The sequence below is a fragment of the Arachis hypogaea genome, chromosome 10 (assembly GCF_003086295.3).
Source record: "Arachis hypogaea cultivar Tifrunner chromosome 10, arahy.Tifrunner.gnm2.J5K5, whole genome shotgun sequence".
Classification (NCBI taxonomy): Eukaryota; Viridiplantae; Streptophyta; class Magnoliopsida; order Fabales; family Fabaceae; genus Arachis; species Arachis hypogaea.
The window spans coordinates 81,836,554-81,850,945 of NC_092045.1; the positions used below are offsets into that span (position 1 = coordinate 81,836,554).

General features: G+C 39.6%; 1 non-coding gene across 1 annotated transcript; it reads left to right on the forward strand.

Annotated features, from left to right (window-relative positions):
- Positions 1–405: 405 nt before the first annotated feature.
- On the forward strand, positions 406–513 carry LOC112719008 (small nucleolar RNA R71). The gene has a single exon (XR_003161332.1). It is a non-coding gene; the product is annotated as a small nucleolar RNA R71 (small nucleolar RNA).
- The last annotated feature ends 13,879 nt before the right edge of the window (positions 514–14,392 follow it).

Genomic DNA, 14,392 nt, shown 5'->3' on the forward strand with positions numbered 1-14,392 from the left:
GTTTCCATAGGGTTCTCCCATGTAATTCACCTCTTCTATTGAAGGGTTCTCAGGATCATAAGCTTCTTCCTCAGATGAAGCTTCCTTAGTACTGCTTGGTGCATTTTGCATCCCAGACAGACTTTGAGAAATCATATTGACTTGTTGAGTCAATATTTTATTCTGAGCCAATATGGCATTCAGAGTGTCAATCTCAAGAACTCCTTTCTTCTGACTAGTCCCATTGTTCACAGGATTTCTTTCAGAAGTGTACATGAATTGGTTATTTGCAACCATTTCAATCAGTTCTTGAGCTTCAGTAGGCGTCTTCTTCAGATGAAGAGATCCTCCAGAATAGCTATCCAAGGACATCTTGGACAGTTCAGAGAGACCATCATAGAAAATACCTATGATGCTCCATTCAGAAAGCATATCAGTGGGACACTTTCTGATCAATTGTTTGTATCTTTCCCAAGCTTCATAGAGGGATTCTCCTTCCTTCTGTCTGAAGGTTTGGACTTCCACTCTAAGCTTACTCAATTTTTGAGGTGGAAAGAACTTTGCCAAGAAGGCATTGACTAGCTTTTCCCAAGAGTCCAGGCTTTCTTTAGGTTGAGAGTCCAACCATGTTCTAGCTCTGTCTCTTACAGCAAAAGGGAATAGCATCAGTCTGTAGACCTCAGGGTCAACCCCATTAGTCTTGACTGTGTCACAGATTTGCAAGAACTCAGCTAAAAACTGATGAGGATCTTCCAGTGGAAGTCCATGGAACTTGCAATTCTGTTGCATTAGAGAAACTAATTGAGGCTTAAGCTCAAAGTTGTTTGCTCCAATGGCAGGGATAGAGATGCTTCTCCCATAGAAGTCGGGAGTAGGTGCAGTAAAGTCACCAAGCACCTTCCTTGCATTGTTGGCATTGTTGTTGTTTTCGGCTGCCATTTGTTCTTCTTCCTTGAAGAGTTCGTTCAAGTGCTCTAAAGAGAGTTGTGCTTTGGCTTCTCTTAGCTTTCTCTTCAAGGTCCTTTCAGGTTCAGGATCAGCCTCAACAAGAATGCCTTTGTCTTTGCTCCTGCTCATAAGAAAGAGAAGGGAACAAGAAAATGTGGAATCCTCTATGTCACAGTATAGAGATTCCTTTAGGTGTCAGAGGAAAAGAAGAATAGAAGACAGAAGTGGAAAATTCGAACTTAACAAAGGAGATGGAGTTCGAATCTTGCATTAAGGGATAGTGTTAGTCCATAAATAGAAGGATGTGAGAAGGAGGGAAGTCATTTTCGAAAATTAAGTGGAAAATTTAAAAAAATATTTTTGAAAAACATTACTTAATTTTCGAAAATGAAAAGGGAAAAGAAATCAAATGATTTTTGAAAAAGATTTTGAAATTAGAAATCAGAAACATTTGATTGAAAACTATTTTGAAAAAGATGTGGTTAAGAAGATATGATTGGTTTTAAAAAGATGTGATTGAGAAGATATGATTTGAAAAACATTTTAAAAAGATTTGATTTGAAAATTAAAAACTTGACTTAACAAGAAAAGATATGATTCAAACATTAAACCTTTCTCAACAGAAAAGGCAACATACTTGAAATGTTGAATCAAATCATTAATTGATAGTAAGTTTCTTTGAAAAAGGAAAGAAGTTAATTTTGAAAAAGATTTGATTGAAAAATTGATTTGAAAAAGATTTGATTTGGAAGAAATTTTGAAAACTTAGAAAAAAATTGATTTGAAAACAAAATCTTCCCCCTTTAGCCATCCTGGCGTTAAACGCCCAGAATGGTATCCATTCTGGCGTTTAACGCCCAAAATGCTACCCTTTTGGGCGTTAAACGCCCAACCAGGTACCCTGGCTGGCGTTTAAACGCCAGTCTGTCCTTCTTCACTGGGCGTTTTGAACGCCCAGCTTTTTCTGTGCAATTCCTCTGCTGTATGTTCTGAATCTTCAATTCTCTGTATTATTGACTTGAAAAGACACAAATTAAAAATATTTTTGGATTTTTAATAATAAGGAAAAATCAAAATGCAACAAGAATCAAATAGCAATGCATGCAAGACACCAAACTTAGCAGTTTGTATACTACTGACACTAACAAAATGAAAATGCATATGAGACACACAAAACACTCAAGTCAATAGAATTCAAAGATCAGATCAAGCAAATCATCAAGAACATCTTGGAGATCAATAAGACATATGAATGCATGCAATTGACACCAAGCTTATGATGAGACTCTAGACTCAAACGAGAAATATTTTTGGATTTTATGATTTTGTAAATTTTTTTGTGTTTTTCGAAAATTAAGTGAAAAAAAAGATATCAAAATTCTTAATGAGAATTCCAGGAATCAGTGCAATGTTAGTCTAAGACTCCGGTCCAGGAATTAGACATGGCTTCACAGCCAGCCAAGCTTTCAAAGAAAGCTTCGGTCCAAAACACTAGACATGGCCAGAGGCTAGCCAAGCCTTAGCAAATCACTGCTCCAAAAGCAAGATTGATAAGAAATCAACAAGCTCTTGTGATGATGAGTTGAAACCTCGGTCCAATGAAATTAGACATGGCTTCTCAGCCAGCCAGATTTCAACAAATCACCATGAAACTCTAGAATTCATCTTCAAGAATTTCGAAAAAAATAAATACCTAATCTAAGCAACAAGATGAACCGTCAGTTGTCCAGCCTAAACAATCCCGGGCAATAACGCCAAAAAAAAATTTGGTGTTGTTGCCGGATCTTGGCACTGATGTTACCAAAAGCTTGCTCAAAACTTGAACAATCCCCGGCAACGGCGCCAAAAACTTGGTGCGCGAAATTGTGAACATTACTTTTCACAACTCTCATAATCCCCGGTAACGGCTCCAAACACGTGGTGGCTCAATACCATGGCATTACACAACTTCGCACAACTAACCAGCAAGTGCACTGGGTCGTCCAAGTAATAAACCTTACGCGAGTAAGGGTCGATCCCACGGAGATTGTTAGTATTGAAGCAAGCTATGATCATCTTGTAAATCTTAGTCAGGCAAACTCAAATGGATATAGTGATGAACGAAAATAACACAAAGGTAAAGATAGAGATACTTATGTAATTCATTAGTAGGAACTTCAGATAAGCGTATGAAGACGCCTTCCCTTCCGTCTCTCTGCTTTCCTACTGCCTTCATCCAATCCTTCTTACTCCTTTCCATGGCAAGCTCGTGTAGGGTTTCACTGTTGTCAGCAGCTACCTCCCATCCTCGCAGTGAAAACTAATGCTCATACACTCTGTCACAGTGCGGCTAATCACCGGTTTGGTTCCCTCCCCTACCGGAATAGAATCACTCTTTTGCGTCTGTCACTAACGCCCAGTAGGTTACAGGTTTGAAGCACGTCACAGTCATTCAATCATTGAATCCTACTCAGAATACCACAGACAAGGTTTAGACCTTCCGGATTCTCTTGAATGCCGCCATCAGGTCCTGCCTATACCACGAAGACTCTGATCTCAAAGAATGGTTGGCTCGTTTGTCAGGCGAGCACTCGGTTGTCAGGCGATCAACCATGCATCGTGCAATCAGGAATCCAAGAGATATTCACCAAGCCTCAAATGCTTGTAGAACAAGAGTGGTTGTCAGTCACTTTGTTCATGAGTGAGAATGGTGATGGGCGTCAATCATCACCTTCATCAAGTTGAAGAACAAGTGATATCTTGGAACAAGAACAAGCGGAATTGAATGGAAGAACAATAGTAATTGCATTAATACTCGAGGTACAGCAGAGCTCCACACCTTAATCTATGGTGTGTAGAAGCTCCACCGTTGAAAATACATAAGCATAAGGTCTAGGCATGGCCGAATGGCCAGCCTCCCAATGATCTAAGATAGCATAAAAATGAAGATAGCTACCAAAGTCTCTATCATGATCTAAGAACTAGATGTCCCAAGATGAAAATACAATAGTAAAAGGTCCTACTTATAAGAACTAGTAGCCTAAGGTGTACAGAAATGAGTAAATGACATAAAAATCCTCTTCCGGGCCCACTTGGTGTGTGCTTGGGCTGATCAATGAAGCAAATTTCGTGCAGAGACTCTTCTTGGAGTTAAACGCCAGCTTTGGTGCCAGTTTGGGCGTTTAACTCCCATTTGGGTGCCAGTTCCAGCGTTTAACGCTGGGATTTCTTGAGGTGACTTTGAACGCCGGTTTGAGCCATCAAATCTTGGGCAAAGTATGGACTATCTTATATTGCTGGAAAGCCCAGGATGTCTACTTTCCAACGCCGTTGAGAGCGCGCCAATTGGGCTTCTGTAGCTCCAGAAAATCCACTTCGAGTGTAGGGAGGTCAGAATCCAACAGCATCTGCAGTCCTTTTTGGTCTCTGAATCAGATTTTTGCTCAGGTCCCTCAATTTCAGCCAGAAAACACCTGAAATCACAGAAAAACACACAAACTCATAGTAAAGTCCAGAAAAGAGAATTTTAACTAAAAACTAATAAAAATATACTAAAAACTAACTATATCATACCAAAAACATACTAAAAACAATGCCAAAAAGTATACAAATTATCCGCTCATCAGCGCTCAACTCCAGAAACAGCCCAGGCATATGAGAAGCTTAAGTCTCAGCCCCAGCACACACCAAGTGGGCCCCATAAGTAGATTTTTGCACTATCCATCTTAGTTTACTCATTTTCTGTAAACCTAGGTTACTAGTTTAGTATTTAAACAACTTTTAGAGACTTATTTTGTATCTCATGACATTTTTAGATCTGAATTTTATACTCTTTGACGGCATGAGTCTCTAAACTCCACTGTTGGGGGTGAGGAGCACTGCAGCGTCTCGATGAATTAATGCAATTATTTCTGTTTTCCATTCAACATGCATGTTCCTATCTAAGATGTTCATTCGCGCTTAACTATAGAGAAGGTGGTGATCCGTGACACTCATCACCTTCCTCAATCCATGAACGTGTGTCTGACAACCACCTCCGTTCTACATCAGATTGAATGAGTATCTCTTTGATTCCTTAATCAGAATCTTCGTGGTATAAGCTAAAATTGATGGCGGCATTCATGAGAATCCGGAAAGTCTAAACCTTGTTTGTGGTATTTTGAGTAGGATTATGGGATTGGATGATTGTGACGAGCTTCAAACTCGCGATTGTTGGGCGTAGTGACAGACGCAAATGGATCAATGGATCCTATTCCGACATGATCGAGATCCAACAGATGATTAGATGTGCTGTGACAGAGCATTTGGACCATTTTCACTGAGAGGATGGGAAGTAGCCATTGACAACGGTGACACCCTACATATAGCTTGCCATGGAAGGAGCCTTGCATTTATGAAAGTAAGGAAGCATTATGTTACAGAAATTCAGAAGACAAATCATCTCCTAAACTCCAACATATTCTCCATTATTGAGTAACAATTACTTATTCCAAACATTTTCAATTTTTACAATTAAATTCAAGGAACCTTATTGGCATCACTGACTAAGATTAATAAGATAACCATAGCTTGCTTCATACCAACAATCTCTGTGGGATCGATCCTTCTTCACGTAAGGTATTACTTGGACGACCCAGTGCACTTGCTGGTTAGTTGTGCGGATTGCAAAAGTGTGATTGCAATTTCGTGCACCATACCCCTCAAAGGGTACTGAATAGGGAGCTTGGGGACTTGGATCTTACTTCATTTTTGTACTTTTGGGTTTGGAACTTTCCACTTCACTTTTCACTTCATTCCATCTCTTGAGCTGTGAGTAGCTAAACTCCTTCTCATTGGGGGAGGGAGCTCTGTTATAATTGATGGATCAATAGTGAATTGACTTCCTTCTTCTCTTTATCTCTCTTTGATTTACTAGAAAGAATTTCGTTCTTCATTCTAGCATTCAATCATCTTGGAAAAGAGATTGAATGTATTTGGGTTTTATGTGAACCTTGGAAGAGGAATCATAAAATCATGCTTGAAATCCTTTCTCACATTGAGTGAATCTGGATTTTGGGATTAGATCAATGTGATGCTAGGTCTACCCATTACTTGGATCCCTAAGGATGTGTGGTATAATCAGGGAACAAGCTTTATCTCTCTTCATGAGCAATTAGACCAAGAAATTGGCTTTTGATCAAGATTAGAGAGATTGAATTATCAAGAAATTAGGATTCAATCACTCATGATTGCCAAGAGGTCAATGAGTTACATGATTGAGGAAGAGATGATATGAAAATTGATCCGGAGAATATAACATCTCCTAACTCCAATGAATCCTCCCTATTCTTATCTTCCCCTTTCTTACAGCTTTTTTAATTTCTGATCATCAACCACTTCCCTTTACATTTCAGTTATTTAGATTTATGCTCTTTACATTTATGCCATTTAATTTCATGCACTTTACAGCTTTCATTTAATTTCAAGTTATTTACAATTTTGTCTTTTAATTTTCTTCACTCAATATTTGTCCATGATCAGCTTAACTAAATTACCCTGCTAACTAAAATTGTTCAAGCAATCAATCTCTGTGGGATTCGACCTCACTTTATTGTGAGTTTTTACTTGATGACAATTCGGTATACTTGCTGAAGGAGTTATTGTAATAATACAGTAATTTTTCGTCATCAAGTTTATGGCACCGTAGTCGGGGATCGATTCTGAATTGACAATGATTAAGTCAATGGGTACTTAGATTAAGCATTTTTTTATTTTGTTAATCAATTTAATTTTAGTTGTTCATTTTTATTTCTTTTAGTACTTGAATTTACAAATATTCATTGTATATACTGTCATCTTAACTGAAGCACACTAACTGTTTGATGCTTTGCATCACCCAAGTTTAACTCACTCACCCTTTTCACCAAGAGGGTGATCACCTTTACTTTGAATTGTGTGTCTGCGTTGTGCATGCCAGGAGGCAGAAGAAGGGCTACAACCTCTTACAATTCTAAACCGGAAAGGTCATTCCTAAGGTTAAAAAGAGAGGCAGTGGCAAGAGAAAAAACAGTAGTTAGAGAAGAAGAAGACTCAGACCAAACCATGGAAGAGGAAGTACATAATCACCATGGAGAGTATGTTGGTAATCATGCTCAACCAGCTAGAAGGGTGTTAGGGTGCTTTATCAATCCTAACCCTAGAAATTGTGGGAGTAGCATTCTCACACCTAATGTACACGCCAACAACCTCGAGCTGAAACCCCAGTTGATCACCCTTGTTCAGAACAACTGTCAGTTTGGAGGAGGAATTCAAGAAGACCCCAACTAACACTTGACAACCTTCTTGAGGATATGTGACACCATAAAAACAAATGGAGTCCATCCAGACACCTATAGACTGCTTGTATTCCCTTTTTCCTTGAGGGATAAAGCATCTAAGTAGTTGGAGTCATTCCCCAAGGAGAGCCTAATCACTTAGGATGATGTGGTGAATAAGTTCTTGACTAAATTTTATCCTCCTCAAAGGATCATCAAGTTAAGGACAAAGGTCCAAACCTTTAGGCAACTGGATGGAGAAACCTTCTATGAGGATTGGGAGAGGTATAAAGAGCTGACAAGGAGATGTTGATGAGCGGATATTTTATACGCTATTGGAGGGTATTTTCATATGGTTTTTAGTAGGATTTAGCCACTTTTTAGTATACATTTATTAGTTTTTATGTAAAAATAATATTTCTAGACTTTACTATGAGTTTTCATGTTTTTCTATGATTTCAGGTATTTTCTGGCTGAAATTGAGGGACCTAAGCAAAAATCTGATTCAGAGGTTGAAGAAGGACTGCAGATGCTGATGGATTCTGACCTCCCTGCACTCGAAGTGGATTTTCTGGAGCGACAGAACTCCAAATGGTGCGCTCTTAATTGCGTATGAAAGTAGACATCCAGGGCTTTCCAGCAATATATAAAGTCCATACTTTGAGTGAGTTTTGATGACATAAATTGGCATCAAAACGCCAGCTCTCTGCCCTTTTCTGGCATCAAAACGCTAGAGCTGGCATAAAAGTTGGAGTTAAACGCCCAAATTGGCACAAAAGCTGGCGTTTAACTCCAGGAACACCCTATGCACGTGAAGGCTTCAATGCTCAGCCCAAGCACACACCAAGTGGGCCCAAGAAGTAGATTTCTGCACTACCTATCTTAGTCTACTCATTTTCTGTAAACCTAGGTTACTAGTTGAGTATAAAAAAACTACATTTGAAGATTTATTATGGACCTCATGACATTTTCACGTTTTAAATTGTATCTCTATGGCATGAGTCTCTAAACTCCATTGTTGGGGGTGAGGAGCTCTGTTGTGTCTCGATAGATTAATGCAATTACCACTGTTTTCAATTCAATCACGCTTGCTTCCATTCTAAGATATTCATTTTCACTTAAACATGATGAATGTGATGATCCGTGATACTCATCACCATTCTCAACTTATGAACACGTGCCTGACAACCACTTCCGTTCTTTCTTATATTGAATGTGTATCTCTTTGTCTCTATTCCAAAAGATTGGAGTCTTCGTCGTATAAGCTAGGATTATTGGCGGCCATTCCTGGGATCCAAAAAGTCTAAACCTTGTCTGTGGTATTCCGAGTAGGATCCGGGAAGGGATGAATGTGACGAGTTTCAAACTCGCGAGTATTGGGTGTAGTGACAGACGCAAAAGGATCACTGGATTCTATTCCAACATGATCAAGAACCGACAGATGATTAGTCGTGCAGTGACAGCGCACATGGACCATTTTCACTGAGAGGATGGGAAGTAGCCATTGACAACGGTGACACCCTACTCACAGCTTGCCATGGAAGGAGCCTTACGTGCGTGAAGAAAAAGACAGTAGGAAAGCAGAGATTCAGATGACATAGCATCTCCAAAACTCCAACCTGTTCTCCATTATTGAATCACAAGTACCTTTTATTTCATGCTCTTTTATTTTATTGCAAACAAAACCTTTTTCATTGATAATCTCCTGACTAAGAGTTACAAGGTAACCATAGCTTGCTTCAGGCCGACAATCTCCGTGGGATCAACCCTTACTCACGTAAGGTATTACTTGGACGACCCAGTGCACTTGCTGGTTAGTTGTGCGGAATTACAAGTGTCTTTGCAATTTCTTGCACTAAGTTCTTGGCGCTGTTGCCGGGGATTGTTCTAGTTTGGACAACTGACGGTCCTTCTTGTTGCTTAGATTAGGAAAATTTTGTGTTTTGGGTCAGAGTCTCTTATTTTCTTTTCAAAAATTTTTCAAAAAAATTATTATTTTTCTTTTAGATTTTTCTATTTGAGTCTAGTTGCATGTTTTAAGTTTGGTGTTTTCTTGTTAGTTTTTATTTAAATTTTCGAAAATTTATTTTTAGTTTTCTAAAAATTTTAAGTTTGGTGTTCTTTTTATGTTCTTGAATCATTCTTGTATTTTGATCTTGAAATTTTTAAGTTTGGTGTTCCTTGGTGTTTTCCACAAATTTTCGAAAGTTTTGCATTAAATTATTCATCAATTTTCAAAATCAAATCTTTTTAAATTATTTTTCAATCATATCTTTTTTTTTACTTTCCAATTTTTATTTATTATTATTATTATTATTTCGAATATATATATATAATAAAATAAATAAAATAAATCCACATCATCTCCTTTTCTCCATCATGGAACTAAGTGGAAATGAACAGTCCAGAAGGACTCTGGGGTCATATGCTAACCCCGCTAATGCTTCATATGGGAGTAGTATCTATATACCCTCCATCGGAGTCAGTAGTTTTCACTTGAATCCTCAGCTCATTATCATGGTGCAGCAAAATTGCCAGTATTTCGGTCTTCCACAGGAAGAACCTACTGAGTTTCTGGCACAGTTCTTACAAATTACTAACACAGTACATGATAAGGAAGTAGACCAGGATGTCTACATATTATTACTATTTCCATTTGCTGTAAAAGACCAAGCTAAGAGGTGGTTAAATAATCAACCTAAGGCCAGCATAAGGACATGGAAACAGCTGTCAGAAAAATTTCTGAATCAATATTTCCCTCACAAGAGGATGACACAGCTAAGGCTAGACATCCAAGGCTTTAAACAAGAAGATAATGAATCCCTTTACAACGCTTGGGAGAGGTACAGAGAGATGCTGAGGAAATACCCCTCTGAAATATTTTTGGAGTGGGTGCAATTAGACATCTTCTACTATGGGCTTATAGAAAAAGCTCAGATATCTCTAGACCACTCAGCTGGTGGATCTATACACATGAGAAAGACAATTGAAGAGGCTCAAGAGCTTATAGATACTGTTGCTAGAAATCAGCATCTGTACTTGAGCAGTGAGTCCTCCATAAAGGAAGAGGCTAAAGCCGTATCAACTAACCTCAGTCCTCTAGAAAAGCTGCTGTACTCAACCAGCAATTACTTGCTCTGACAAAACAGTTAGCAGAATTTAAAGAAATGTTACAAGATACTCGGGATGCTAATAAGAATATGGAAGCACAACTTGACCAGATAAGACAACAGTTATCTTATCAAATAATAGAAGAATGTCAAGCTGTTCAATTAAGGAGTGGAAAAATATTAAATACATCAACTCAAAGCAGCAGAAAGCCAAGGAAAGAATAGCTAATAGAGGATGAATAGAATACTACCCAAAATCCCTCTGAGGACAGTAAGAGTCCAGAGAGGAATGATTCTGGTGTCCAAACGCCAGAAAAGGGTGACAATCTGGCGTTAAACGCCTAGTGGACGCCCAGTTCTGGCATTCAAACGCCAGATAAGGGTGAAAAATTGGCGTCAAGCGCCAATTCCATGTTCAACTCTGGTGTTCAAACGCCAAGACAGGGTAGGAATCTGGCGTTAAACACCAATCCAGCGCCCAATCTTGGCGTTCAAACGCCAGTAAGGGATCAGACACCCACAAGTGCTGATAATAACTCCCTCAAGAAGGCATCTCAGCCTGCTTCTGTAAGAAATAAACCTGCAGCAACCAAGGTTGAAGAATATAAAGCCAAAATACCTTATCCTCAGAAACTCCGCCAAGCGGAACAGGATAAGCAATTTGCTCGCTTTGCAGACTATCTCAAAACTCTTGAAATAAAGATTCTGTTTGCAGAAGCACTTGAGCAAATACCCTCTTATGCTAAGTTCGTGAAAGAAATCTTAAGCCATAAGAAGGATTGGAGAGAAACTAAAAAAGTTTTTCTCACTGAGGAATGCAATGTAGTCATTCTAAAAAAGCTTACCGGAGATGCTTAAAGATCCCGGAAGCTTTATGATACCATGCACATTGGAGGGAATTTGCACCAAGACAGCTCTATGTGATCTTGGGGCAAGTATCAACCTAATTCCTACATCCAATATCAGGAAGCTTGGTTTGACCGAAGAAATCAAACCAACCTGGATCTGTCTTCAACTTGCTGATGGCTCCATTAAATACCCATCAGGCATAATCGAGGACATGATTGTCAAGGTTGGGCCATTTGCCTTTCCCACTGACTTTGTAGTGCTGGAAATGGAGGAGCACAAAAGTGCAACTCTCATTTTAGGATGACCTTTCCTAGCAACTAGACGCACTCTCATTGATGTCCAAAAGGGGGAAGTGACCCTGAGAGTCAATGAGGATGAGTTTAAGTTGAATGCTGTCAAAGTTATGCAGTATCCAGACACACCAAAAGACTGCATGAAAGTGGATCTTATTGACACTCTGGTAGAAGAAGTCAATATGACTGAAAGTCTCGAATTAGAGCTAGAGGACATATTTAAAGATGTTCAGCCTGATCTGGAAGGGCCAGAGAAACAAGAAGAACCTCTGAAAACTCCTTAATTAGAGGAAACGTCCCCCAAACCAGAGCTCAAACCATTGCCACCATCCCTGAAATATGCATTTCTGGAGGAAGACAACACTTTTCCTGTGATCATAAGCTCTACCTTAAAGCCACAGGAAGAGGAAGCACTGATTCAAGTGATAAGGACACACAAGACAGCTCTTGGGTGGTCCATAAGTGATCTTAAGGGCATTAGCCTAGCCAGATGCATGCACAAGATACTCTTGGAGGATAATGCTAAGCCAGTGGTTCAACCACAAAGGCGGCTGAATCCAGCCATGAAAGAAGTGGTGTAGAAAGAGGTCACTAAATTACTAGAGGCTGGGATTATTTATCCAATTTCTGATAGCCCCTGGGTGAGCCCTGTCCAAGTTGTCCCCAAGAAGGGAGGCATGACAGTAGTTCATAATGAGAAAAATAAATTGGTTCCCACAAGAACAGTTACAGGGTGGCACATGTGTATTGACTACAAAAGACTCAATACAACCACCAGAAAATATCATTTTCCTTTACCATTCATAGACCAGATGCTAGAAAGACTAGCAGGTCATGATTATTACTGCTTTTTGGATGGCTATTTAGGCTACAACCAAATTGTAGTAGATCTTGAAGATCAAGAGAAAACAGTATTCACATGCCTATCTGGAGTATTTGCCTACAGAAGGATGCCATTTGGGCTGTGTAATGCACCTGCAACCTTTCAGAGATGCATGCTCTCTATTTTCTCTGATATGGTGGAGAAATTTCTAGAAGTCTTCATGGATGACTTCTCAGTATATGTAGACTCATTCAGCTCCTGTCTTGATCACCTGACACTTATTCTAAAAAGGTGCCAAGAGACTAACCTGGTTTTGAACTGAGTCACTTTACGGTGACTGAAGGGATCGTCCTTGGGCACAAGATCTCGAACAAAGGAATAGAGGTAGATCAAGCTAAGGTAGAGGTAATTGAAAAATTACCACCACTTGCCAATGTTAAGGCAATCAGAAGCTTTCTGGGTCATGCAAGATTCTATAGGAGGTTGATAAAGGATTTTTCAAAAATCGCAAAACCTCTAAGTAATCTGCTAGCTGCTAACACGCCATTTATATTTTCACAGAGTGTCTGCAGGCGATTGAGACCCTGAAAGCCAAGCTGGTTATAGCACCAGTCATTTCTACACCAAACTGGACATTACCATTCGAACTGATGTGTGATGCCAGTGACCATGCCATTGGTGTAGTATTGGGACAGAGGCATGACAAACTTCTGTTAGCTAAAAGATAGATTGATGCCCCTATCTAATATACTAAGCTCTCTGGACTAGTATATATATATACATTAGAGCTCTGATTCGATGGTCAGAAGTCTCAATTATTGGGAGAGGTAAGAAGAATTGGGTATAGGCTTCCGGAGGAGTTTTGAGCGTGAGCTACCACTCATGCAGCGGCAAGGACCCGCTACTCTCGAAGGGGCCACCAACCACCCTGTTAGGAATCAATTCAAAAGGAAATTAACAGATATTAAAATGGAAAGTCTTTCACGAGCCGGGCCTTGAACAAGAACGAGCCGTGGGAAAGTCCCCATTGACCTGCTTTATGCCAGACGTGTCCTAAATGATGCACAGAAGAATTACACAACCACAGAAAAGGAATTGCTTGTAGTAGTTTATGCCATTGACAAGTTCAGATCCTATTTGGTAGGATCAAAGGTGATTGTGTACACTGACCATGTTGATCTTAAATATCTACTCACAAAGCAGGATTCAAAACCCAGGCTCATAAGGTGGGTGCTGCTTCTGCAAGAGTTTGATATAGAAATAAGAGATAGAAAAGGGATAGAAAACCAAGTGGCAGATCACCTGTCCCGGATAGAACCAATAGAAGGGGCATCCTTTTCCATCACTGAGATCTCTGAAACTTTTCCGGATGAGCAACTCTTTTCCATTCAGGAAGTACCATGGTTTGCAGACATTGCAAACTATAAGGCTGCAAGGTTCATACCCAAGGAGTACAGCAGGCAGCAAACGAAAAAATTAATTTATGATGCAAAGTACTACTTGTGGGATGAACCATATCTCTTTAAGAGATGTGCAGACAGATTAATCCGTAGGTGCATACCTAGAGAAGAAGCGCAAAGGATCCTTTGGCACTGTCATGGATCACAATATGGAGGATATTTCGGAAGTGAGCGAACAGCCACAAAAGTCCTCCAATGCGGCTTTTACTGGCCGACTATCTATAAAGACTCCCGAGAGTTTGTACGGAACTGTGACAGTTGCCAGAGAGCTGGTAATCTACCTCATGGTTACGCCGTGCCTCAGCAAGGGATCTTAGAGATTGAATTGTTCGACGTATGGGGCATTGACTTCATGGGGCCTTTCCCACCTTCATACTCAAACACTTATATTCTGGTGGCAGTAGACTATGTATCTAATAGGTAGAGGCAATTGCAACACCCACTAGTGATACTAAAACAGTGATATAGTTCCTCCAAAAATACATCTTCAGTAGATTTGGTGTCCCCAGAGCAATAATCAGTGATGGAGGCACTCATTTCTACAATAAACAGCTTTACTCTGCTATGGTCCAGTATGGAATTAGCCACAAGGTAGCAACTTCATATCATCCACAGACAAATGGACAAGCTGAGGTCTTGAATAGAGAACTAAAAAGAA